General features: G+C 42.3%; 1 protein-coding gene and 1 pseudogene across 6 annotated transcripts in view; one reads left to right on the top strand and one right to left on the bottom strand.

Moving 5' to 3' along the window:
- Positions 1–26,427, bottom strand: part of RARB (retinoic acid receptor beta) — a 360,509-nt gene that overhangs the window by 83,168 nt on the left and 250,914 nt on the right. The window contains exon 1 of one of the 6 annotated variants that reach the window (XM_077302863.1): positions 4,100–4,118. The exons of the other annotated variants lie outside the window; for them this stretch is intronic. The gene's annotated coding sequence lies outside the window, so the exon portion shown is untranslated. Of the gene's footprint in view, positions 1–4,099; positions 4,119–26,427 lie in introns of those variants that run through there. 6 annotated transcript variants of the gene reach the window in all.
- Positions 8,477–8,572, top strand: LOC143821179 (U6 spliceosomal RNA; annotated as a pseudogene).

The raw sequence follows: 26,427 nt of genomic DNA, 5'->3' as shown, positions 1-26,427 counted from the left end.
TCAGATAACTGAGCCTTAAAAGAATAAGAAGTTGTAAAGCAAATGGCATTTCCTGGATAGCCCCAAGGGAAGTTGGAACACTGAGCTTTGAGTCCCTGGTGGGAAGGAGCAATTTGAGCTAATTAGGGTGAATAGCAAAGTGTTGTAGTTGGTCAAAACATTCTGTTAACCCTCATTCTTACTGGCACCAAAAAGAGCCAGTCTGGAGATGTGTGTGTGCGTGTGTGCACGCACACACACAAATTCACTGCTGAAGTGCAAAACGAACAGCTCACATGCATTAGACAAAGTCAAAGGAAACGCCAAAGTTCAACCAAAGTACAAGTAATTAGAACCAGATTCTTCGCTGCTTTGTATGTATGCTTCATTGTAGAAGTTATTTATAAGTCTCAAAAAAAAAACCCCTCTCAGTATCATTTAATTTTCATGTCTAGTCTGGGATAGGGGGGAAAAAACCTGCTTTAAATAATCTTCCAGAGTAAGAATATCAATGCATCAGGGGAAAAAAAACTATTTCTACTCTTTTAATTCACATTTCTTTCATGAACCATTTCAAACTCTTCTTTAAGAGTTAGTTTCCAAACAATATTATTGCTCAGGGTTTTCCTTTAAGCATTATAAATTTTGCATTTTGAAAAATTGTGTGTTGCTGTTAGGATGTTGAGAAGGTAGACAAATTGGTGGGCAGAGCAGAAGAGAAAGAAAACATTATTGTGGAAGATGGCCAGTCTCGACTTTGTAACCTGGCCATGACCCTGGAGTGTGTGTGTGTTTGACCCGGTCATATAAGACTCCAGTGGAGTTCTGTTGCTGGGTTATGGTTCTCTCCCTGCTATTCCTGCCACACATCTCCAACAGGTGCATATCACAGACAATGGTGGGGATAAAACAAAAGGACAGGATAGGTAAAGACTTTGATTTCTCTTTTGGAGAGATTGTTTTCCTTTACTGTAAAGGTAAAGGTATCCCCTGTGCAAGCACCGAGTCATGTCTGACCCTTGGGGTGACACCCTCTAGCGTTTTCATGGCAGACTCAATACGGGGTGGTTTGCCAGTGCCTTCCCCAGTCATTACCGCTTACCCCCCAGCAAGCTGGGTACTCATTTTACCGACCTCGGAAGGATGGAAGGCTGAGTCAACCTTGTGCCGGCTGCTGGGATCGAACTCCCAACCTCATGGGCAGACAGCTCCAGACAGCATATTGCTGCCTTACCACTCTGCGCCACAAGAGGCTCATTTTTTCCTTTACTGTAGAGTCAACAAAAATAGCAAACTAACCATCTCACAGTGGAAACTTCAGCCACCAGCATCTTTTGACAAAAATAAAGAGTGCATATCTGCAAACAGTACGAGAAATATGCAGGCTTGACGCAGGACATCTTGCTGCATTAAGGAATAGCATTACTAGGAACTGGGAAGTCTACCTCCTCCTTGCAAGGGTGTAGATCTGTTCCTAATGCTGCGACCCTTTAATACAGTTCCTCATGTGGTGGGGACCCCCAACCATAAAATTATGCAAGGGTTCTTTCACAGAAATTAAACTGAAACTGGCCAATGGCATGAAGATCTACTGTTCATGATTGTATATAAATTGTTTTTTTCCTGGGGTTTCTCAGTTCAGTTCTGTCTCTTGTCCCATCATGCTGATCTTACTCTTTTCTGCTGCTCCAGACAGATGCCTGAAGGAGTCGCAGCAACAATGGCGGCGACCCTCAGGCCAAGTTGCTCGCCCTCCCACAATCCCTGTGAAAGGGTCATTCGACCCCCAAAGAGTTCCCGACCCTCAGGTTGAGAACCACTGGTGTAGATGATGCTGGAGCACAATTCTTGGGAGAGAAATCAGTGAAACTAATCTTACTAGCTGGATGAAACTTCTGAATTTTTCTCATGTTTCAGTTTGAGAGTTGGACTAAGCTCTGGGAGACCCAAATTTGAATCCCCACTCTAACATGAAAACTTGCTGGGTGACCTCAGCCAGTCATACACGTTCAGCTTAACCCACCTCACAAGGTGGTTGTGAGAAAAAACAGAGAGGAGAACAATATAAATAAAGGAATAAATCTCTTCCTGGTTTGAAAGCCAAGCACCAAAATATACGCTACATTAATTAAGCCCAACAACTTTCCAAAAATGACATACACCATCTCCCTGCATTACGTCACCTATCTCATGAAGCTTCATGAGTTTTTTCAATTACCCTCATCTTTGTCTTTTAATGTGATTATTTTACATCACTTATTCTAAATCCAAGGTTATAATTTTCTGAGTATTGATTTTATTTAAGCTGCTGTTCAGTTTCTTGAGATACATTGGGCTTCAAAAAGGGATGAAAATAATCTAATCACTATTTCCTGTAATGATCTGATGGGCGAAAGCCCCCCCCCCACACACACACACAACCTTTCCTGATTTCTATTATGAAGCCAAGTTCCATTACAAGGAAGAATCCCTGTAAGGGTAAATAAGCCCATTGAGTTCTCCTTGACAAAGCTCAATTTCTTTTTAAACTTGTAGAAGTGGCTGGGAGTTGCACTATCCCTTTATCCCAAGGTTGCCAACCTCCAAGTGGAGCCTGGAGTTATCCTGGAATTACAAATGTTCCTCTTACTACAGAGGTATATTCACCTCTATAACATCATGTCCTTGTTTAACCTCTTCCTCTTCAAAACTCTTGTCTTCCCCACACAACACTTCCAAAATCTACAGGCCTTTCCCAAGCCATAGTTTGCAACCCTAAAGATGACTTGAAATGTAATTTCCAAAATGATCCATAGTAATCAGAAGATTTCAGACATAAGACAGCAGCTATTCTTTATGCATGAAGCCAACAAAACCAGGCCTCGTTTTCTTTGATGAGAATGGAGGCTGGGGACATTTTTGCTTCAGCGGTAGCTGCCACCACAGCATCCTACGAAACAGAACTTCTGCCAGAAATGTTGAAGAATGACTATTACAGTTATGCATGACCTCATTCCCTGACATTCTGCGGCTAGCTCCGCCTCCTCGGGCAGCCATTTTATCATTGCATCTGTCACCCTGTGTCAGAATTTCAAAGGCAACCATTGGTTGGGGGGCCCATGATCTAGCTTTATCACTACATTCAGGAACTACAGGAAAAAGGTTGTTTGGTAGAGATGCTACAAGTACCAGCTGTACTGTTTGTTTCTAGGCTGTTTCTAGGCTCAGTTCTAAGGGCTATCTCCAACAACAGGACTCCGTATGGTACTTGAAACCAGCCTATGATCAGAGTGCTGTCAGAGGAGAAGCTGGCTGGCTCTCCTTGCATGAAATTTGCAAGCTGTCATTCCCTGATCAGGAATTCTCTGCCGGCAGGAATGAAGTTTGTTAAAAACTTTTATATTCTGCAGGGATTTAAAGCTAGCTGAGATTTTTGTCTACACAAAATGTTTTTGAATTGTGGCTATGTAGTTATTTGAGGTACCCTGCTGCTTTTAATTTGACAGTTTTAGACTGGAGCTGTAACTTTTACATGGTTTTATGGTCTTTCCCTGCTTTCAGTATTGAATAGCTTTTAATGTCTTCCTTCATTTCATTGTGTTGAAGGAGTTGTTATTTCTTCCTGTAAGCTCCAGTGAAACAGGAGTATAAATAATCTAAATAACTCATGATAATAATAAAAGGCCCACAATTATAAGAGTCTGTAATCATGTGGAAACTACGACATGCACATAGAACATATGATTACTCTTCCTTCAGAGGAAATTCCAGCCCAGGGGTAACGAATCCTTTCCTGTCCCATCCCATCCCTTCGAGTTCCAAATAACACACCCAGGATGGGACAAATGTTGGGGCATATTTCCCACTCATGTAGAGTGTCAAAACTGACAATTAAACAGTCAGTCAGTGCTGGCTTTTCCCCACTTGTCTCTTTAATGACAACATTTTCTAATGTATTCAAAACCAAGATTTCAGGTGGGCATTTGGGCTATGTTATGTGACTTGGTACACCCAAACACAACTCCACCGAGAAACCTTGCACTTTCGCTACCATAGACCCCATATCAAGTTTAGGATAATAAAGAGCCATGCCTCCTTGACTTACATTTGATTATAGTTGTATGGGAGGGACAGTACTAACCTTTAGTGCCACAACAAGTGGTTAGAACAAGCTTTCTCAACCAGGGTTTTGTGAAACTCCAGGGTTTCTTGATGGCCCCAGAAGGATTTCCTAATGGGTGGGAGTTAATGTTTAATATATTTTTTAAGTTTGTTAAACATTTATCAGGTGATATTACCACATATACTCATGGTGACCTGTCCCCCCCCCCCAATGGCCACTGATTGGCCTGGAGGAGGTGGGAAACCTAGGTGCCCCAGGTGGGCATGTACATAGCTATGCTTCCCAACCATATTCTACATGATCACCCCACTTCTGTTTTTTTTTTGAAGCCTGAAGAATATTTCAAGGGGTTCTCAGTGGTTAAAAAGTTGAGAAACACAAGGTTAGATCCTACACAGGCACACAGCATCAGACGATCCGAGGTCTAGCACGTGGTTGTGCCCTTGAATGGGTTGTATAATCTGAAGGGTGCAACCATCTAGAATGAGACAGCATTCTCTTATTTAATTTTGTCCATATTATAGCTTACCAAAAGAACATAGGAGAGATCAGGATACATGCTGCCTGAATGGCTTATCAGTAGCTTTTATAAGGAATGCCACCCCAAGCATGCTGCTCCCACAAATATGATTTCTTTCATCTCTGGATTGGGATTTAGAAATAGCACAGAGTACTAGTCAGAAAATTCATTTTTACGAAATTGGCAGGATTTACAGAGTCCTCTTCTACATTGCAGTGCCATGTATTTATGTATTTATTTAATTTATATACTGCCCTGCCAGCAGAGTGGCTCCGGGTGGTAAACATCATAGCATTTACATAAAATAGTTAAAACAGTCCATGAAAATTCAGGTTAAAATATAATTAATTAATTAAAACTAGCTTGAAATGGCAGTTTAATTTAAGTACTAATTCTCAACAACAAGTACCAGCATCAACAATTCCGGTTCACCATCTGTTCTTCCAGAACTAGAGTATAACCAGGATAACTTTTTAATAGGAAGGTCCCAGTCAACCAAAAGCTTAACAGAAGAGCTCCATCTTGCAGGTCCTGCAAAACTGCACCAGTACTGTTAGGGCCTGGATCTACTCTGGGAGCCTGTTTCACCAGGTGGGGACCATGATGGAAAATGTCCTAGCCCTGGGTGAGGTCAGACGTACTTCTTTGAGGCCAGGGACCACCAACTGCTTGCTATTTGCAGAATGGTCTTTCAGATATGCATGTCCTGGATCATAAATGATTTATGGGTAAGAAACAATACCTTAAACTTGATCTGGAATTCAACCAGTTACCAGCGCAGCTGCTGGATCATGAGTTGAATATATACCTCCAAGGACCCTGACTGTTGCATTCTGGACCTGTTATGTTTTCCGGAACAAGGATAATGGCAGGCCCGCATAGAGCGAGTTATCGAAGTCTAGTCTAGAGATGACCACTGTGGCTAGAAGAAGGAGTTGGTTCTTATATGCCACTTTTTTGTACCCGAAGGAGGCTCAAAGCGACTTACAGTCGCCTTCCCTTTTCACTCCCCACAACAGACACCCTGTGGGGTGGGTGAGGCTGAGAGAGCCCTGATATCACTGTCTAATCAGAACAGTTTTATCAGTGCCGTGGCGAGCCCAAGGTCACCCAGCTGGCTGCATGTGGGAAAGTACAGAATCGAACCTGGCATGGCAGATGCCGCACTCCTGGGTAGTTGTTCTGGGGCCAAGTAGGGCACTAGTAGTTTGGCTTGAACCTGAAGATCCCTTCCAACTCTATGATTCTTTGAAATCTATGTCTCAGACTATAGTAAGTGCATATCAATTTTAAAGGACCAGGTAGTAAGTGATGGGGTGAACCCTCCACTTGACATCCTGGAGAGCCACTGACAGTCAGAGCAGACAACAATGCCCTTGATAAACTCATGGCCTGACTTGTTAAAAGGCAGCTTCATGTGTTCACGGTGGACACCTCATTTGTGAGAGGACAAATATTTGCTTTGTTTCCAAAACAATCAAACTGCAAAGTGGTTGAAAGGGGAAGCTTCTTGCTTGAAATGTTTTAGTTTATATTTCAAATCAACACCTTCTAACTTTAAAAGTATACTTAGTACTATCCTAGCCATTCTCTATTTACTCCTGCAAAGCTTGCTGTAAGCCATATCCTCTTCCCAAATGCTCTTTTGTCTAGATATTGCTGTGTTCCAATTGCAGCACTGAAACATTAGCCGCCGGAATCATGTATCAAGAGCCACTAGAGCTAATGTGAATATTGACCCTGGCCCTGTGATAGGAGTATATCTTTTTGTAACACAGGCCTGTATCGTTCTAGTTGAGTCAGAAAACAAAGCAAAGAAAGATAAATGCCTTGCTAACATACTAATGTGCTAGAATTGTCCTCTCCATGTTGTGATAGTAATAACCGGGGATGCAAACTCATCAAAATCCTGCCATTTGTTTACCTTCAGAATTTTTAATGGCTTATGCATTTTTAAGCAGAGGCACTTCCGTTTGCAGCCTAGCCGTAAATAGTTTTCTATGCAGAAGTCTCCAAACGCTCCTGCTAGCTGAGGAACAACAAATACTCTGTAGCTGGGCATTTGCTCTGAAAGCAGCACTCTCAATGCAACCAAGCTACCACCCCACATTACCCAAAATATTAAAGAAACAACTGTGTTTTTTCAATGCTTTTCTGCATTCCACTTTTTTCAGCTCAGTGTTCCTCACTGTTCCAGGCATCATTTAACCATTGCTGTATTTTAATCCAGTTGGCTGTAGTAGGGCAGGTATACAAATCAAATGACTATCCAATGACTGCAATCCCAAGCCAAGACATTTACAATTAAAAAATGTTTTTAAATTTTTTAAAATGCTTCTATCCTGGTCTTTTTCTGAGAAAAACTAAATCTAAAACTGTACCTGCTGTTCATTAAAGAATTCACTGAATTGCCCTCAAAACACCTAAATAATCACAATTTAACAGTAACAGAGGTCCAGAAATATTTTAAAAGTCCTCATTCTTAAGAACACCTTCTAGAATAACTGAACTTGAAAGCTAGAGAAATGTCTATATAATTCCATGAAAGAGATGCAGCCATTGAGAAAGTCTCACCAAAGTCAAACAAATTACCCAAGATGAAGAACTGACTGGTGAGCATATTCAGGCATATATATGAATTATAATCAGGAAAGACCATCCTTAAAGATACCTGAGCACCACATTATAAAGGGTTTTAAAGATGACAATCAGCACCCTTTATTTAACCCTTCAGCAAACTGGTAGCCAGAGCAATTGTTTCTTTAACACTGTTTTCAATCAATCAATTTTAATTGGATTGGCAACAAAAAGGGATCGCAACAAGACAAAGAGAAATGCAAATGTCTGACATAAAATAACATTTGACAAATAATAAAATAATAATTGGATTGATTATCAGTGTTATAAAAGCATATAAGCTTGTCCAACTCAACAGACCAGTGGCCTGTTTTAAACCCATTGAAAATTTGAAATGCTCTTGTAAACCGTTTATGCACTGGAGGTTTCATGCTGGGCTGCAGGCTGGAGTTTTAGTCATGGCAGGTTGCCCCACCTCTTCCTGCACCCACACGGGGGAGCATTTGGCCTGGTGTGCCTCATTCACCCCCGATTTGTGCTCCTGCACGAGAGCTGGGGCAGTGAAGTTCTCAGTGCATAAACGGTCGTAAGGACAGTCTATTGCAGAGAACAAAGCAAACTAGGGAATACAAAAGGAAACAAAAACAAAATATGAAAGCCATTCACATAATGTTTTCTGCATCATACTTATTTCTGATATATGTTGCTAATGTTAGTACATCTATTGAAGTTCTTGATTTGATTTCACAAATGTATTCCGTTTCAGTTTATTTTTATTATACCATCTGTGATCAGCAATCAGGAACATCAACAATATATGGTACACATTAAATGCATTAAAAAGGCAGACCATCCAGAAAATACAAAATTAATGTTGATAATAAAATGATTTTTAAAAACCATTAGACCATGTTCTTCTGCAGTATTAAGCATGCCAGAGCACAGAATCTTCCTAATCTGTTGGTAGTTTCACTGAAACAGTTTGCAAGAAGTTTAAAAATGAATTGATCTTCCTGGATTGCAGAATGTATATCTTGGATTGCGGTAATGTATGTGTTCCAAGCATCCTTGGCAATGTAAAATTGATGTCTAATTGTTTCTACCATTCCAGACTGACATGGATAGAGATTTTGTGCATATAGGACGCATACATATCTTACTTCAAATACAGCAGATGCAAGGGCATTAAACTGGGCCAAAGTGAAAGCTCTGTGATGTCTAATATCTAGAGGTTTGATGAGGCAAAATATTTGTTACAGTTCTTGACTGCCAGGGCAGTGGGCACATGATCCGTCAACTTGCTTCAGCAGCACACATACTAAAATTGGAGGGATACGGAGAAGATTAGCATGGCTGCTGCACAAGGATGACACACAAATGTATTCCAAATTCTTAACGTGGGGCAACAGAGCATGTATATTTAGCATTTACTGGAAATATCTATGAGGACACATGCACATTTTTGGATGCAGAGAGAAATTTCCAAGCAAGAGATCCCCACCAAGTTTGGGCAATGATTTATTCTTCTCTGTCATGAAACAGCTTGCTCTCTAATATTTCTGTTGGAGAAGGAGGGTATTTTTTATTACTTGCATTGACTTGCAGGAGGGCATTATTGGGCTGGAATAAGATGTGATCAATTGGGTATAAACAATGCCACAGCTTTATTACCTCCCCATGGGAGAGTTGGCACAGCATAGGAGAGAGAGCCTGAGCTAGCAGACGGCACCAACAGCCCACGGAGTCCAGAGGCGCCCTGGGGATCCGCACCATTCCCCACTGGGAAAGCAGATCTCCTTGCGTACTGAAATCCGCCACTAAGGGAAGTAGCCTATCTGGGGCAGCCACTTGGGCGCATACCTCAGTTGGCTGCCCCCAGGCTGGCCACCCAGCAGGGTCAGCTGCACACGTTTACATGCCGCCTCTTATGGAGGCCCTGAACCCCGGGAGTCCAATCGCACACCGGACTGCATGCAAACAGGCTCTATCCCATGCAAAACCACAGCTGTGATGAAATAATAACTGTGAAACATCCACACGAAACACTGCCAAAAGGCTGTTTCCATATCAGCATAGGGAGGAAAGCTGCTCTGCAGTTTTCTGGGACCCGCATACATGGCACCTTTATAGGTGCTGCACGTCCCGCCTGCCCACAATGACACTGCAGACCTTATGCGTGCATGGCGGGCTGCTGGGGTGGTCACATTTGCCTCCAGCTGGCCTTCTGCAGCGTCAACCAGCGGCTGCAGTGAGTCTCTGTTGCACATTCTCTTTACTCTCCCCATCAAGGACTCTCATAGGCAACAAGGTATAACCAAAAGACTCATCTGGGACTGCTGCTGAACTGTCCTGCTATCCCCATTCCCTCCCTCACTTTTAGAGAACGTAGAAAAGCAGAGGAGAAAAGCCTCAGTCCAGATCTGCTTGCTTTTGTGTACAGACTTTGCCTTGAGAGTTTAGCTGGACTGGGGCCTGGTTTAGATGTGCTGTTGGAGAGGTGCTAATGAGGTGACAGGATGCTGAGGTGGGAGAATGTGTTGTACTATTATCTGACTGCAGGAGAGTTGCCTTGTGTGAAGCTAAACTGCATTTTTTCTCTCTATTGTGCAATATAGGATTGCTAGGTCTTTCACTTTAGCAGTCCTCTGGTCCAGCAGCCTCTGTGTTATAATACCACAGGGTTTGAGGGAATCCTACAGCATTGCCCTGATGTGATAATGTCCCTTCTGCAGTCATGCCAGAAATGACGCTCTGGCTTTAAAGCAATGCGATTTAAAGCAAAGCTCCAACCGCTTCCCAGTGATGGGTTGGCAAACCTAGTTCTAACTGGGGGAGGGAGTTTTTACATGGGGAAGTATTAAAAATGTGTCAGACTTCTTCCACCTTGTTCTTTTGTATGTTTTTCCACATGGGTTTTTTCATCCATTTTGACCCCATATTGGTTTAATTCATCCCCCGATTTCTGCACACATTTTTGTGCCTTTACTTTTCACTTAGCAGTTTCCCCTACATTTTTTTTAGACCACTTACACACCAATCTTTAACTGAAGCCTTTCCCCACATGCATGATTTTTCTCAGTTTTCTTTGTTCCTCCCACAACAGTCCATTTTTCAATGACTGGACTGACATTGTCATCAAACTACTCCCATCTGCCCCACCTCCTCTCCCCCCCCCCCCCGAATACAAGTGGTTTTTTTTAAATAGAACCCTTATACTGATGTAGGAATGCACAACAACAAATCTCCAAACTGCAAAATAAATCAACTTTTAACTATCACTATACACTAAAAGATCCTACTCAAGTGAGTTCATCAGCAGTTTCCCCATTTTTACCTCAGAATTTCTGCACCGTAACAGGTGCCTTACACAGCAAATCTCTCATTCAGAAGCAAATTATAATATAGCACATGCTGCTCTAAAGTGACTGTATTCGTGTTTTAAACTGGTCTACATTTTGGTTGCTAACACAGCTGCTATAAAAGTCTTCTAAATTTCTTCGGATGAACTCTTTCAATAAGATTATTTCTTACACTTTATATCCTGGCTTATAGCCAGAGAAAATATGGGAGGTTAAATACCTTTAATCCATTACTCAGTTGTCTGATACCATGTAGACGGGCTAAAAATTTCAGTGTTCCAATTACATGAAGTAAAACTGACTTGTCAAGTGATATTTCACACGTCAGTTTTGTGAGTTTTTAATTAAAGGAATATGAAACTCTGCAGCATTGTTAAATCCTGAAATTAATGTGCTGACTTAACGATCAGAAATATTTCAAGGTTAGCACCACATTCTCTGAAAATTACACATCATCCCAATTAATTGGGATTCCAGATGCACCCGGTGTATGACATTAATTGATTTACATACCTTGCTTTGCATGCCCATTTGAGAAGGCCATCAGAAAATATAATGGAGATATTTAAGTGTAAAAGCTTATTAAAAAGAGACAGTTTACATCTTTCTCCCAGGAATAAAACAGCTAACATATCACTCTTACTACACTATCCAATACCAATATTCCAGTTAGCAACAGGAATCACTGCCTACTATATTTTAAACTTTGCCATAGTTGTGCTTTCTCCTTCCATTTTTATATCTAAATTTCAACTGATTAATTTCCACAAGAAAATATGTAGGCTGTTTATTCCTTGGCAAATAGTTTTTATTTACAAAGAAATAAGCAACTACAATCTGAGACAGGAGCTCATGGTTAGGGAACTTGCTCAGAAGAGTTTAGATTCCATTGGTACTTCAGAGCAGTGCATCAGGCAATTGCTTAACTAATTGGCCATATCTCTTCTTTGGAACAGGCATGGCTGACCAAATGGTTGACAGTCACTGCAATTGATAGAGTTTCTGAGTATCATCAAGAGAAGTGAATGTGCCATAGCAAATTCAAGATGTTTTCAAAACACTATTAGAATTGTTTTTGAGGGAAAACTGCAACTTCTTTGTTTGTACTAAATGGTAGCGGGGCAGGGGGGAAGGAAATGAGGATTGGCTCTTGACAGCTGTCAGTCAGGAAATTGCTTCTGATGTCCATGTATGATATTCAGTATAAGAAGATTATGTTCAGTAAGATGGTCCACCCAAGACTCTACTCAAGTCTACTCAATGGGGCTTACTCTCAACAAAGTACCCTTAGGGTTTCACTGTAAATTTCCTATTGGCTGCTGCATACCAGAGCAATAGTGTTATATGAATTCAGGGTAGCTCCAATTAAGTTTGGAAGCTGCTGATAGGAAAGTACTAAAGTACCAGCCTAAGGAACCCTCCTCTAATTCAAGTGGCTCTTCCATTAGAGCTCCTTAGGCTAGAGCAGTGGTTCTTCCTAATGCCGTGACGCTTTAATACAATTCCTCATGTTGTGGTGACCCCCAACCATAAAATTATGCAAGTGTTCTTTCACAGAAATTAAACCGAAACAGACCCATGGCATGAACATCCATTGTTCATGATCTTTAACCACCCCTGCGGTTAAATAAAGCCCTAAGGGCTATTGGGGAGGAGTTAGGGAGGGCTCTGTCCGTGATAAAAACTCAGAGGGGCAAATCAGGAGCCGCAAAGCGGCAAAGCGGCTCCTGATTCGCCCCTCCAAGTTCCACTCACAGGCCACTCAAGGGCCAAGCAGCCAATGGGGAGGTGCGCGAAGTGCCTTCCCCATTGGCCCCTTACCAGGACAGACCAAAATTCCATTCACCCAGCCCAGTCTGGCTGCCAGTCTGCTCCTGACCACCGCAGGGAGAGGAGGTCAGTAGGGCTGCCAAGGGGGATGAGAACAGAGGCTGCGCCAGCCCTTTTTGTCCCAAGGCTGTCCAAACTGTCATGTCTAACAGCAAATTGCCTCAGAACCCTGACAGAGCTGGCCGGAGGCTGCAGAGTGCTCCCCTTCCCCCCCTTCAGGCATGCTGCGAAGGAGCCTCTGACAGGCCCTAACTGAGGGGAGGGAGGCATTTTCCTTTAGAGAGCAATGCAGGGGAGCCTGAGGGCCTTCCTTTTGAGGGGGGGGACGTTCCCCTTCTGCCAAACAGTTGCCTGACAGGGAGGCCACAGAAAAGCCCCTTCTCACTTAAAATACTGCTCTGCCCGGAGGTTAGACACAGCCAAGCCATGTGTCTTTCTTTCTTCTTTCGTCACTGCACAGCATTATTCTGCAGAAGAAACTGGCTCTTTTGTCTCCTGTTTCATCTGCACAACAACCCTGTGCAGTAGACCTCAAGTCTTTCAATTCAACAACAACCTGTGTGGGAGGCCTTAAATATTTCTTCTCTACCACAACCCTGTCCAAAGTAGTCCTTTCTGCCTGGGAAGCTGATCTTTATACTCTGCAGGTGAGCTGTAATTCCAGGAGCTCTCCAGGCCCCACCTGGAGGTTGGCTACCCCTGGGTTGGAAATATTCCTGGAGGTTTGGAGGTGGGACTTCAAAATCATACAATGCCTCAGAGTCCAGCCTTCAGAGGAGACATTTTTGCCAGCAGTTGGGAGAGAGTGGTGCAGGAGTGTCCCTCCTGGCCTATGGGTTATGGCCAGCCCTTACCAGCAACTGTTTGTATTCTGGGGCGTAGACAGGCAGACCAGCATCAGTCCTATGAGCTTGGAAAGTGCAGGAAGTTCTAAATAAATATTTACAGCCTGAAACTGTAAATAGAGAACAAGTAAATGTCTGGAGATACATGGTAACTGTAATGTCTTATTGGCCTGGCAAATAACCTTGGCCTGGCAAATAAAAAAACAGTATAAAAAACCTTACTAAGGTCAAGACTGCTGTGCACAGAGAGTCTTCCTCTTAGGGTTGCCAGCTTCCCTGTGAGTTTGCTACCCCACCTCCCTCATGGGGATTCTGCTATGGGTAGAGAAAGAGCAGACGATTGGAAAATGCTTTGAGACACATGAGGGCTGATGAGTCACTGGGGGCCATTCCCAGTTCTCTCAGATCTCTCACAACCCCACATACCTCACAGGTTGACTATTGTGGAGAGACGACTGGAAAAGGTGTTTGTAAACCGCTTTGAGACTCCTTTCGGTAGTAAGCAATAGGGTACAAAAATCCGTTCTTCTAAGGAACAACCATGAAAGAAGCATGTGGGCACATAACATTTTATCAACACTGAAAAAATGGAAAAGAAGGAACAGGGTGGATACCTGTGTACTGTGACTACCCCATGTGTATTAGGGCAGAGGGGCATTTCGGTGTATGTGGCCTAATTCACACAAGAAGGGAAATGACGCAAAACTGGGAGGAATTGGTTGCCATGTAATCTTCCCCTAAGAAGAGTCTCCAGTCTGATTTTCCCTTCACATATCTGAGGACATGGCTCTGGAAAGCTCATCTGTAACCACTATGCCAAAATTCCCAAAGGTCAGTCCTCTGCCACACTCAATGAACATTCCACACCACAGGTTCTTGACACCCATATCTCCATATCCATACCCTCATTTGCCACCATGCCACCACAACCTCCCACACAACACACACATTCCAACCCATGCCCTTACAGACTGGACAACTCCTCCCCTTCCTCTTCCCACTGCCAAGCTCTAGCGCCCGTTGTATTCTTGGATACAATGGGCTTTGCCCCTAGTAAGAATATATTAAAGAAGCAGTTTATTAAACAGAGCTCAAGGTAATTGCAGAACCATAAAAAAGGAACATTTCTTTTCCCTCAAGGTCACACACGCCTCACTCAAACATGCACACTATAAATACAAAAACCTTGAATCTAACATGTTTCAATCTATAAGGTTTTCATCACATCTTATAGATCAAAATGTATTAGACCCAAATTTATTTATTTGTTTGTTTGTTAATTGGTCGATTTGGTTAATTGGTTGATCTGGTTGATCTGGTTGATCTGGTTGATCTGGTTGATCTGGTTGATTTGGTTAATTGGTTGATTGGCTGATTGGCTGATTGGCTGATTGGTTAATTGGTTAATTGGTTAATTGGTTAATTGGTTAATTGGTTAATTGGTTGATTGACTGATTGACTGAATGGCTGATTGGTTGATTGGTTGAATGGTTAATTGGTTAATTGTCTAATTGGTTAATTGGCTGATTGGTACTTATAAGTTGCCCCTATTGAGCCTGTCATCTTGGGGTGGCATACAACATCTGTAACTGCTCTGTGGAGGCAGTATAAATAAAATGCTAAGGGCCCTTGGGGTGGAACCTGTCTGTGATGGGGGAAGGGAGCCCATTGGCCCCTTCCCCCCCAGAATGACAAGCGGAGAGCTCAATTGGCAGGCACATTGCACCTGCCGATTGAGCCCTCCGCTTATCATTCCAGGGAGAAGGCACCAATCACCAGCTGAGCGCAGCACAGTTGGTGATTGGACCCTTGGCCTCGGCCTGATGAGTCAGGAGGCATGAAGAGCCTCCCAACCCGCCCACCTCCCCACATCTACCACCTTCCCCCCAGGCAGCCATGACCAGGCTGCTTACCGCGAGGACACGGAGGCCCAACCTGCCCAACCCTGCCCAACCTGCTAGAGGTGGCAGGGGGGGCTTTGCCCCCCACCAAGGGGACAGGCCTGACGTGTTGCTGATGCCGCGGCCCTGTCCCGTTCCTACCCTGAAGCCCTGCAGCTGTCTGGCAGCAGCCTGGCCCCGCCACAGGGACAGCCTTGCCACATCACTGACACAGCAGCCCTGTCTCTTTGCATACCCCAAACACCCGCAGGTGCCCGCCAGCCAGCCGCAAGACTCGCCACTGACCCCAAACAACACACAAGCCCCCACCCTTCACTACCCCTAGCTCTTCCCCCCTCACTACTCACCCCCCACACCTGCCCAGCGGCCCCTTCTTTCCACTCCTGCCGCGTCCCCTTCCATTGCACCTATCTGCCTGCCTGCCTGCCTACCTCCCTCCCTCCCTCCCTCTCCCTTCTTCCTGCCTTCCTTCCTTCCTTCCTTCCTTCCTTCCTTCCTTCCTTCCTTCCTTCCTTCCTTCCTTCCTTCCTTCCGTTCTCTCTCTCTCTGCCTCTTTTTCTCCTTCTCCATTTCTTTCTTTCTTTCTTTTCCTCCCTTCTACCCATCTATCCATCCAACCCTTAATCTCCTTTCTTGCTCCCATCCATCCATTTCTCTTCTGCTTTTCTTTCTTCCATTCTTTCTTCCAATGCTTACGCTCCTATCTCCCCTTCTCTGTCTCTGTCTCTGTCTCTCTCTCTCCCTTTCTCTATGCCTGGCTGCCTGCCTACCTTCCTTTCCTCCCTCCACCCACTGCCCACTAGCGCCCGCTGTATTTTCTATACAGCGGGCTTAATTTCTAGTTGTATATAAACTGTTTTTTTTCCCGGGGTTTCTCAGTTCAGTTCTGCCTCTTGTCCCACCATACCAATCTCGCTCTTTTCCGCTGCTCCAGACAGATGAACAGTCTATCTTGATCTATCCCACAAGGCTGTTGTGTGGATGGCACCCCCCCCCCAGCCAAGCTGCTTGCCTTGCCGCAACCCCTGTGAAAGAGTCGTTCAACCCCCAAAGGGGTCCCGACTCCCAGGTTGAGAACCACTGGGCTAGAGGAATGCTCTTTGAAGAATAACTGGATCCACCCTGCTGATTTCCCCCAGTGCCTTCGGAAACAAATAACCTTATCAAGGAAAAAAGGGATGAAGGCTAAAACTAACCCATCAAATGTGAAGTGATTTTTTAACATTTCACTTTGCAGTTACAGTCACCAGGGCGTTTCGAGGCTGTTCTGTTATTTACAGAGCAGTTTGTCCATTCACTGAGTTCTATTGTTTACTTAGATAAGCAGGACCCCAGTGAACAATTAAAGCTTTCAATAAATAATCTGTAAGCACATTCATCTGATTTACTGTTATTTGATACAGCAGTTAGTTTCAATGGGGCCGTTAATATTGATCATGCAAAGTACTACAGACAAACATGAAACACTTCTAGAACTCCATGGATTATTACTTTTTATCTGCCACTCATCACAGTAACTTGTAATGGCTGCGAGATTTAAAATCAATAATAATTAGTGCTCTGTACACTCCTAAAATGAGTAACATGAATTACGTTTTGGGGATTTTTACTCCACAAAAATCAAACACAACAGAAACCATAAAAAGTATCTGTTAACATTTTAGAGCCAACAAATCTTTGTAAACAAATTCTGGGCTCACCATAAAGTTGGCTGAGAAGTTCTGTTTAAAAAGTGAACCACTGGATCCAGTCAGCTTCCCCCTGCAATCTCACTTAATTTCCTTCCTTACCACAGTCCCATCCTGCTTGCTTTTTTCCATGGTGGTCTCATGATTCCCAGCAAAGACTTTTTGGTGGTCCAAGGAAGTCCCCTCTCCCCTCCTACACAGTGAAAAGCTGGCTGGATCCAAACCACCAAAGCACAAAACAAATACTCATACTATAATATACTTATTGAGCCACCCAGGAATGAAAACAAACCAACAAACCAGAAGAGTATGGGAGATAAAAAGTAATCTGCAATCTGTTCAAAACACAGGAAACTATAATGGAAAATATCATTTAAGGAATCAGCAGATATTTCCCCTTCTTAAAAGTGGTACACTTTGATCTGTGCAAACTCAACTTCTATACTTATTCCCAGGGTTTTTAGTACTGCACATCAAATGCTAGTTAAATCAATTTTAAGTCATTGGTGTCCCAACGTCGTTTCCTAATACTGATAAAACATATGTACTGGTTCCAATATTGGAAGCAGAACACATAGAGATTAGCCCGGTTATAATTTATGTCCATCTTATTAGTTTGTTTAGGATATCTCTGCTGCCTCTTCAGACCCCTGCTTGAGATGGCTTACAATTAATATCTCAAATTTAAAAGGAAGCCATTAACAATCAAGGCATTAAGAAAACAAAGTATCTTTCAAGACAAAACACCTCTGTCCTTGTCTCTGGTTTTAGTAGCCAGTCCCAGCATCCGTTATTGGAAGTTGAAGAAACTGAAATTAGCAGTACATGGGCATTCTGTGGGCATATTCCAAGGTGAGCCTCTCTTAATGAGATACAATGTCATCAGAGGATTCTCTGTGCTTGTCCTGGCCTCTGCTTTTAATGGTTAATCCCAGCATATGTAGCTAGACAATCCCTTTACAGTCCCATGCCTTGCCATGCCCTAAAGCCTAGCGACAGCGAGCAGCTTTTCCACTGCATTCAAAAAGTTTTTTTGTGTGAGAGAACAAGAATTACTTGCATAAGTTTTTCCTTCTACAAATGAATGAAACTTTACAACTTATCATGGAAGGGACCCCAAAATGGCTCTCAAAAACACACTAATTCCATTTAAAAGGACTACCAAGATGTTCAATCTGACACACAAACACACGGAGGTACTCTTCTTACAGTACATAAAAATTAGATGTGAATTTAATGAAACACAAGGAAAACAACAGTAGTTTAGTTGCTTTGCTGCAGCAATAATTCTAGATAATTAAAATGCAAAGTGGCATGAGAGAGGTTTCATTATTAAACTGTAACCAGGACTCCATGTGAAACCAATCATTCTGGAGTTCTTTTATCATCAGTTATTTCTCTGATGCAAATATAGAAAAGTTTAATTAAAATGTATAACTCTGTACAGAGTTTCTTGTCATTAAGACCAATGAAGGCGTTTTGAGAGACATAATGAAATAATTATGTTTGCTTTTTAAAAATCTCCTCTTCCATAATGTATAGCACTGTAGCACTAAATTAAAACATCAGGAACTAAATTTTACTTGCATCCATTTCCATTTTAGCTAATGATACCCCAAAGCTTTCTAATAGGCTAGGCCCTAAAAAGCTTTTGAAGTTGAAATTGTTCAAAGAGTGCAACCTCTTATCATTATGAACTTTGATGCAGAAACAAAGGTAATCTATTCCCAGAAGCTGTCGTTTTTCATGGAGATCAAGTATACATTTATGAGGGAAGTTAAATAAAATTCAGGAAACTATGTTCAGCCTATGTATATATTAAAGCAGTATGTTTGCCCTTTTCAATTTTTATTCACAAAATGCCCTGTGTTGATGCACATAACTCCACTGAAAATGGTGAAAATCAGTAGCAATTTGTGATATGCTTAGCTACATGCTTAGCTACATGTTACGGTGAAAAGTGCATATATGGCACAATGCAGCACTCAATAGCCAAAATCCAGTTCCTATGGCCTTTGTTAAACAAGATAAATCCTTCCTCAAGCCTTCTACAACTTTGGGAGTTTGATCTAGGAATGTAATTATAACCTTTTCCCACTGTATCTTCTCAAGTCCCCCTCCCCCACCCCAAAAAGGCTGAGCTTAAACTCAGAAGAGCTGAGGAATTGCCCATGATTGTCTGGTTTGCTCTGGGTAGAAAGACAACACCTTGCACAAACCTTTGTATGAAGTGAAAAGCTGCATATTCAAGGACAGCATTCTTAAACTGCAGTCTCCCTGTACCATATTCTCTGCCATGTTGCAGGGACTTGGGTTGGGGGGGAGGGGCAGAAGATGCCTTTCGGTGAATTCTGTTCCATTCATAGCTCCAAGTTTAGATTACATACCAATATAAAGCACTCTAAATTATTTTGTACTTCATAGCTCTTTGCTCTGCAATAATTGCTAAACATGTGGAAAGGTGACATATAAATATTTTAAACAAAAATAAACAGAATAAAAATGCTTCTGCTTATTGCCACACATCACAAAGATATATCACAATCCATACAGCAAACATAAGAGCAGCAAAGATAGGAAAAGCTTGTCTAGCTGCCATGTGTACAATAGGTGATGGAAAAGACAATCATTCCAAAATTGTATCGTTCACCAGAATGAAGACAGGAGTTAGTTCTTAGGTTTGCTTTTTAAATTGTTATGGATAAAAAAAACAGATATATCACTAGTACAGTTTATGCATCTGTGATGGACTGCACTTTTAAAAGCTTAGAAGTGCTACACAAGCTGCTCCAAGAGGTCTGATTGGTCAGCATCAGTTGAGCAGAGAGAGTCTTTGGAACTGGATGCTGAGAAGACATTATTTGTTTGTTTGTTTATTTATTTTTGTATGACACCACTCCCAGCACAGCTAGCTCATTTGATTTGAGCACTAGCTGAGAAGAACTGGGTACTGGCAATTTCATAATTCAACCCTGACTGACTGTAATTTAAGGCAACCAGGAGAACTGGGGAGATTTGGCAAAGACAAGTGGCTAGTTAGATGAAGACTCCCATTCAAGCCAAATAAAGCGGTAGATCTTATAGTGAGAGGAGAATTTACTTACCCCATCAAACATGGAGTTAGCTCTGAAAAGTACAGAAATCTGTGGTCTGGTGTGGCTTAAAACCTGCCTTTAGAGACCTTAAAAGTCAGTTAAACACTCAAGACAAGTATTGGTGTTTCAAGAGGTGTCTGTGTACCAACCTCCTGGAAACCAAGAGTCGGTAAGTACTCAAAGACAGTGTACATGAGTATTTTGAAAACACTGGAATAAAAAGCTTTCAACACAAAGATTTAAGTAAGTGAATAGCTTAAGAAACTCTCATTAGCCTCAAACATATGAACTAAAGTCTGTGCATATACTGATTTTATCTCAGAGTTATATCTAAAATGAGTTACCTCAGAAATTTTTAACCCCTGATTTCACCTGATCTTTCCCTTCTATGTTAATTAATTAACTTAATAATTAATTTATTTAGATTTTTATACCACCCTTCCATAGGGCTCTGGGCAGTTTAAACAAACATCATAGGTTAATTACATAGAATATCATAACAAATGTAACAATCATAACATATCAACTAGAACAATATTTCAACAGGAACAGTAACTTTGACAGAGCCCTTAGGTAGATAGGGGGTGACCAGCAGATGTTATTGGGTCGGTCAGCCTCAAGCAAATGCCTGGTGGAGGAGCTCCCTTTTACAGGCCCTATGGAATTGTGGGAGTTCAGGCAGGGCCCTGATTTCTTAACCAAACTCATTCCACCAGGTGGAGGCCAGGACAGAGAAGGCTCTGGCCCTTGTTGCCATCCAATGTGATTCTCCATCCTGTGCAGTTGCTAAAGTCACATTTGGATCACCAGCCTGTTGGAGGTGGTGGAGCATAGGGCTCTTTTGGGGGTATAGACAGAGAGATGGTCTCTCAGGTACACTGGGCCCAGACCATGTATGCCCTTGAAGGTAAGTACCAAAACCTTAAGCCTAATCCAGAATTCAATTGGGAGCTAGCAGAGTTGTTGGAGTACAAGCTGGGTGTGAGATCTCCGTGGTGTATTAGTGAGAATTCTGGCCACAGAGTTCTGCACCAGTTGTAGTTTCTGGATCAAGGATAAGGGTAGGCCTGCATAGAGCGAGTTGCAGAAGTCTAGTCTACAGGTGACTGTTGCATGCATCACTGTGGCTAGGTGTTCTTGGGCCAAGTAGGGTGCTAGTAGCTTGACTTGGCAGAGGTGATAAAACACCAGCCTCACTACCTTTGTGTCCTAGGTTTTCATTGTAAGGGAAGCATTCAGGATCACACCCAGGTGGAAGAGCTGGTTGTCACCTGCATATTGATGGCAACCCAGCCCAACCGTCTGCACCAGCTGGCTGCATGAAGATATTAAATAGAATAGGAAAGAGGACTTCTCCTTGTGGGGCTCTACATGTGAGCTGGTGATTTCTGGATACACTCATATTTCTAAATTATTATTTTTATTTTTGAATTTCAAAATACCATGAATGTTATTTAAGTTAAAGATGGCTCCTGATCCTTCCCTCAGGATTCTCGGCCAAGTTGACAACCAATTTGGGGAAGAAAGACAATGGCCCTTTCTGCAGGCTGCAGCCTCAGTCCATGGACAGCCAGACATGTCTGATATTTTAAGCATAGGCTTGAATTTGGGATTTACTGTTTCTTTCTCTGAGTGTTTCTTTCTTCTTTTATCTGAGGGGCAGCAGTGCTCGCTTTTTCTTCTTGGGGTTGTGTTTCTTTTAAAAGTTGATTTTTACAGTTTTTTCTTTCAGTGTTTTGTTCTGGGGAGGCGCTGCAGTTGACTTGTCTGTTCTCCCAGTTTGGTAGCTGTTGTACTAGATTGCCAACTTCAGGTACTGTTGTTCTGCTGTGGTTTCCTGGCCTGGGGGACACTGTTTGGTTCTCCTGCCAGAGCTGTTCTCACAGAGCAGTTCTGTCACAGCTCTCTGTGATGATGGAGCATTTCCCACCCTTGGCTTATATGAGAGTCAATAAGTTTGCCCAGATTTTGTGGTAAAATAAGGTGTCTCGGATTATATGCAAGAATATACGGTATGCCCCAATAATTCATGCTACATGGGAAAAGAAGGTAGTCAGGTATTGTAAAAATATTCTGGCCTAAAATAATAATGATATTCAAGAATAAACGTTATTGTTCAGATATTGAGAATGGCCACTTAGCCGCCAGAGCATCTTCTAAGCTAGGTTTGTGGAGTTGCAAAAAAGATATATCCTCAGTATTATTGTCTGGGATTTACTTATGAAAGTGTCTAGGAAACTAGCAGATTCTGCTTAACAAAAATCCAGAAAACTAAATATTTTACAATGATGCAGAACTGAGTTACTGATAACTACTTTTCTGTCTAGCTACATGCATTCAAAACTCACACAGAATCGTAAAATAAAGACAAGTCTAACATACATGAACATCCTCTCATGGCGCAGAGTGGTAATGCAGCAGACATGCAGTCTGAAGCTCTGTCCATGAGGCTGGGAGTTCAATCCCAGCAGCCGGCTTAAGATTGACTCAGCCTTCCATCCTTCCAAGGTCGGTAAAATGAATACCCAGCTTGCTGCTGGGGGGTAAAATGGTAATGACTGGGGAAGGGAATGGCGAGCCAGTTTGGTGTAGTGGTTAGGAGTGCGGACTTCTAATCTGGCATGCCAGGTTCGATTTTGCGCTCCCCCACATGCAGCCAGCTGGGTGATCTTGGGCTCGCCACGGCACTGATAAAACTGTTCTGACCAAGCAGTGATATCAGGGCTCTCTCAGCCTCACCCATCCCACAGGGTGTCTGTTGTGGGGAGAGGAATGGGAAGGCGACTGTAAGCCACTTTGAGGCTCCTTCGGGTAGGGAAAAGCTGCATATAAGAACCAACTCTTCTTCTTCTTCAAACTCTTCTTGAGTCTGCCATGAAAAAGCTAGAGGGCGTCACCCCAAGGGTCAGACATGGCCCGGTGCTTGCACAGGGGATACCTTTACCTTTACCTTAACATACATGAATAAGCCTGAACAGCTGATCTTCTCTTGTCCCCTTTTGGAAACACTTTTCACTCCAGCCTTTTGTGCAGCAAGATATCCTTTAAAAAGCATTAAGGAAAATGTGATTGTAAAAGCACCATAATTGGCAAGGAAGCAGCATGTGGAACTTTAATTTTATTTTAATTGACTGGATTTCAGCTTAGCTTGGCAATATTCCTGCAGTTTTTCTTCTCTCGCTAGATAATATTCAAATGGACTCCTACAGACAGAGCTTTTCCTGACAGCCCATTCGCTCTTATTTTTTCATTTAATTTTTTAAAACCTGCTTTAAAGGACGATACATACTGGATTGCAAATACAGGACAAGGTTGGTAGAGTATCCATCACCTGCCACTGGGGAGCTACCATTTGCTTGATTTTTGCCTTTCATTAGCCAAAAGACTGTGTCCTGGTTTATCAAAACGCTTGTTACGCCATCTGAAGTCTTGCCTTACCTAGAATACTGAACTGCAGTAGCTATAGGACATGCAAATCTTTACACAGGTCAGGCTATATGTAGGTGCATTCTTGCCATATAAAGAAGGTATAGAATTGAACTACTTCACAAGTAGAAGTTTTAAAGGGCTAAAATTATTATGTACCCCAAAAGAAAAGCCGGGGTATTCACCTGGGCAAGATTTCATCTTCTGCTACTCGCAAATCACCATTCTAAATTCACGCACCTGTTTTCAGACAGATACTTACAAAATAATTATTAAATAGGCTGCCCAGAGCCATGCGAGTGTGTTTCCTAAGAGGCCCACTAATAGGCCAAGTGCTTGCTAATAGGCACTCATTTTCCAAAAGCGCAGAGTAAGAAGCAAACTACATGATACCTTTTAATTCATTTAGATTAGATTCCCCATGTTCCCCACAGCTGCAGTTGCTGGGGAACTGCTTCTAAAAAACCCCCAAAGGTGAACCCAAACAGATGCAGAACATCACTGCAGGGGAAGGAAGGGCTTCCTGCTTCTCCCTCCCCTCTTGCACAACAGCCATGTGTGGAGGGGTTCTGATTTTGGTAGCCCACAGAATAATTCCCCCCTGAGTCTTTGTTTGAGAAAACAACATGGAGAGGAGAGGAGGCATCAGCCCTTCCTTCACCTCTTCCCCCCAGTACCATTATAAGCCTATTTGGATTCTCTTTTGTTTAAGAAGCAGTTCCCCGCAGCTGCTTTTTGGGTACAGGAAATACATGCCAATGAGTGAACAGGTGAACAAATATATAATGTAGTTTGCCTCTAACTCCTGCTCATACATCTGCATCACTTGTGCTGGTTTTGTGCTGTCTGAAAGTAAGCAATGTCAGCTGGGTTAGAGCGTCTCTTCCTGCAATGACAAGAGCACTAAGAATAAAACTCAATGCAAGGACTAGCATATTGCCATCCTTAACTGCTGCATGGGTCTGGCTGGAAGTTACTATACAGAGTCTGTGAAGATTCTGCATAGACAAGGATATTTGTGATTGGCTCTACCTACTCAGGACTAGCAAGTGGGATCCTGAACTAAACAAAGCAACAGCAGAAGGCAGGATGCCATTCCTCATCACGTAACAGGACGGAAAAACACTTGGAGTTTCAAGCTCAACTTACTGCGATATTTCCAGATTCTGGTTCTCATCCTGTCCTACTAACCACTGGTTATTTTAAGGCTTTACCTATCAGGAGGTGAAATCCTCTTTGAAACTAATTTATATGAAATCATCTAGGCGTTCCACTTCCTGAATTTCTCATGAAAAGGTCAGAGAACAATTGTACTTGGGACAAATACTGGTTCCTTGGACAAAACTAACAGTATCTTAAATGCACAATATAATGTTTCATAATTTTTCTGCTAGTATTTCAAATGTATGTTATTATTAATATATTGGAGTGGAAAGCAGCATGGTATGATTTTGTCAGCAGGGTCAGTACATGAAAGAGCGACCACCAAGGAAGGCTCTGCAGAGGAAAGCAGTGGCAAACAATCTCTGTTACTGGCCTTGAAAGCCCCTTACTGTAGTCATCATAAGTCAGCTGCAACTTGACACATTGCTTCCCTACACAGCATCAAGTCCAAGCATGGAGTATTTTGCCATGTAACCAAGGACACCGATGTTATCACAAACTCAATTCAAAAGCTGTCTAAAATACAGACATGGAAACATCAGCAACAGAGTTGTTACATTGGAAGACAGCTACATTTCATTATTAGTGATGCTGGTTAGTTCTTCAGTAGAACTGGTTGGCAACTGTGTTCATCTGTCACAACGGAGGAAGTTTTGGTGGGATGTCATAAATTAGACTAAACTTCAGGTTCTAAATTGGACTGTCCTTAAATCTTGTTAACTTACTTGTGCCATCACCTGCCACACTCTGCCATGCTAAAAGAGGAGCCCGCAATTCAGTTTACAAAAGAATTGGGACTGCAGTAACAAACCTGAAGTTCCATAACACCCACTCTAACTTCACATTTTTCTAAGGGGGGGGGGGAACGCTTGTGGTTGTTTTGCAAAAGAAGAGGGCAACAAAAAGCAGATAGTGGAATGGAAACAAATTCTTCTTTGTCGCAGACGGAAATTCAATAGATTCAGATGGCTCTGAATGTGCATCAAGTTAGTTTACATCCAGGTTAAACAATAGGTGCTATTGTGTCTTTTTATCAAATATATACCAAATAACAGCTTCTTACAAATCACTAAGTGGGGAGTTGGGTTAGGAACTTTGAAGAAAATGAAGGCATTGTTAAAAAATAACCCTTTGGTGGTAGAAACAAAGAATTTGCCACCAACACCTGCTGCAACTCAATATGTAGGAATGTAGATTTCAAGTCATATACTTCAGTGCATTTTCTTTTTACTCTGACTGGAGATAAAGATACTGAAGTCTGAAATTGTACGATAGAACGGGTATTATGGGCCTTTGAACCCACACAAGGTAAAAACTCACCCAGTCCTACCATCACAAACCAACTTACAGTCTAGCTATGAATTTTACAACTGTCTATTTCATTCAAAGCAAATTTTTATCCTGCAACTTTAACAAAGGCTCACTTGGACATGTGGTTTATGTAAGTTATAAACAGTAATAAATCCCATTCATTTAAGTGCAGAAACATAAGCATGTGATTGTGTGTGTCTCTCTCTCTCCTGTTAAAAGAGATGGTATTTAAAATGCTTAACACTGGCTTGACTACACTCCTTATTTTCATGAAGGCAAATCAGGTACCCTTCCTGAAATTTTATAATGTCATATCTTTGAAAAGCTGGCACTGCCACTGGAATAGCTGCATATGTCTTTAGATGATCAACTGAAAGACAGAAGGAATTGTGCCATTCGCCACATTTGTTTCCTTCATATGTCTTTTTAAAATCATTAGTCTGTAATAAATCTATGTTTCCATCCTATCCTAATAATAATGAACTACTGAAATTCTGCAAAAGTTGCTTTGAATCCCTCCATATTTTCTTGTCTCTTCCAAGGCAAAGTTTCCCCCTTCCAAGGAAGAGTGAGATGGGATTCTAGATCTTACTTTAAGATAACTTATTCATGAAAACTCAGTGTTGGATT

Source organism: Paroedura picta, chromosome 11 (assembly GCF_049243985.1).
Source record: "Paroedura picta isolate Pp20150507F chromosome 11, Ppicta_v3.0, whole genome shotgun sequence".
Lineage (NCBI taxonomy): Eukaryota > Metazoa > Chordata > Lepidosauria > Squamata > Gekkonidae > Paroedura > Paroedura picta.
The sequence above is the reverse complement of the archived record's forward strand: the minus strand, read 5'-3'. Positions and strand labels throughout refer to the sequence as shown.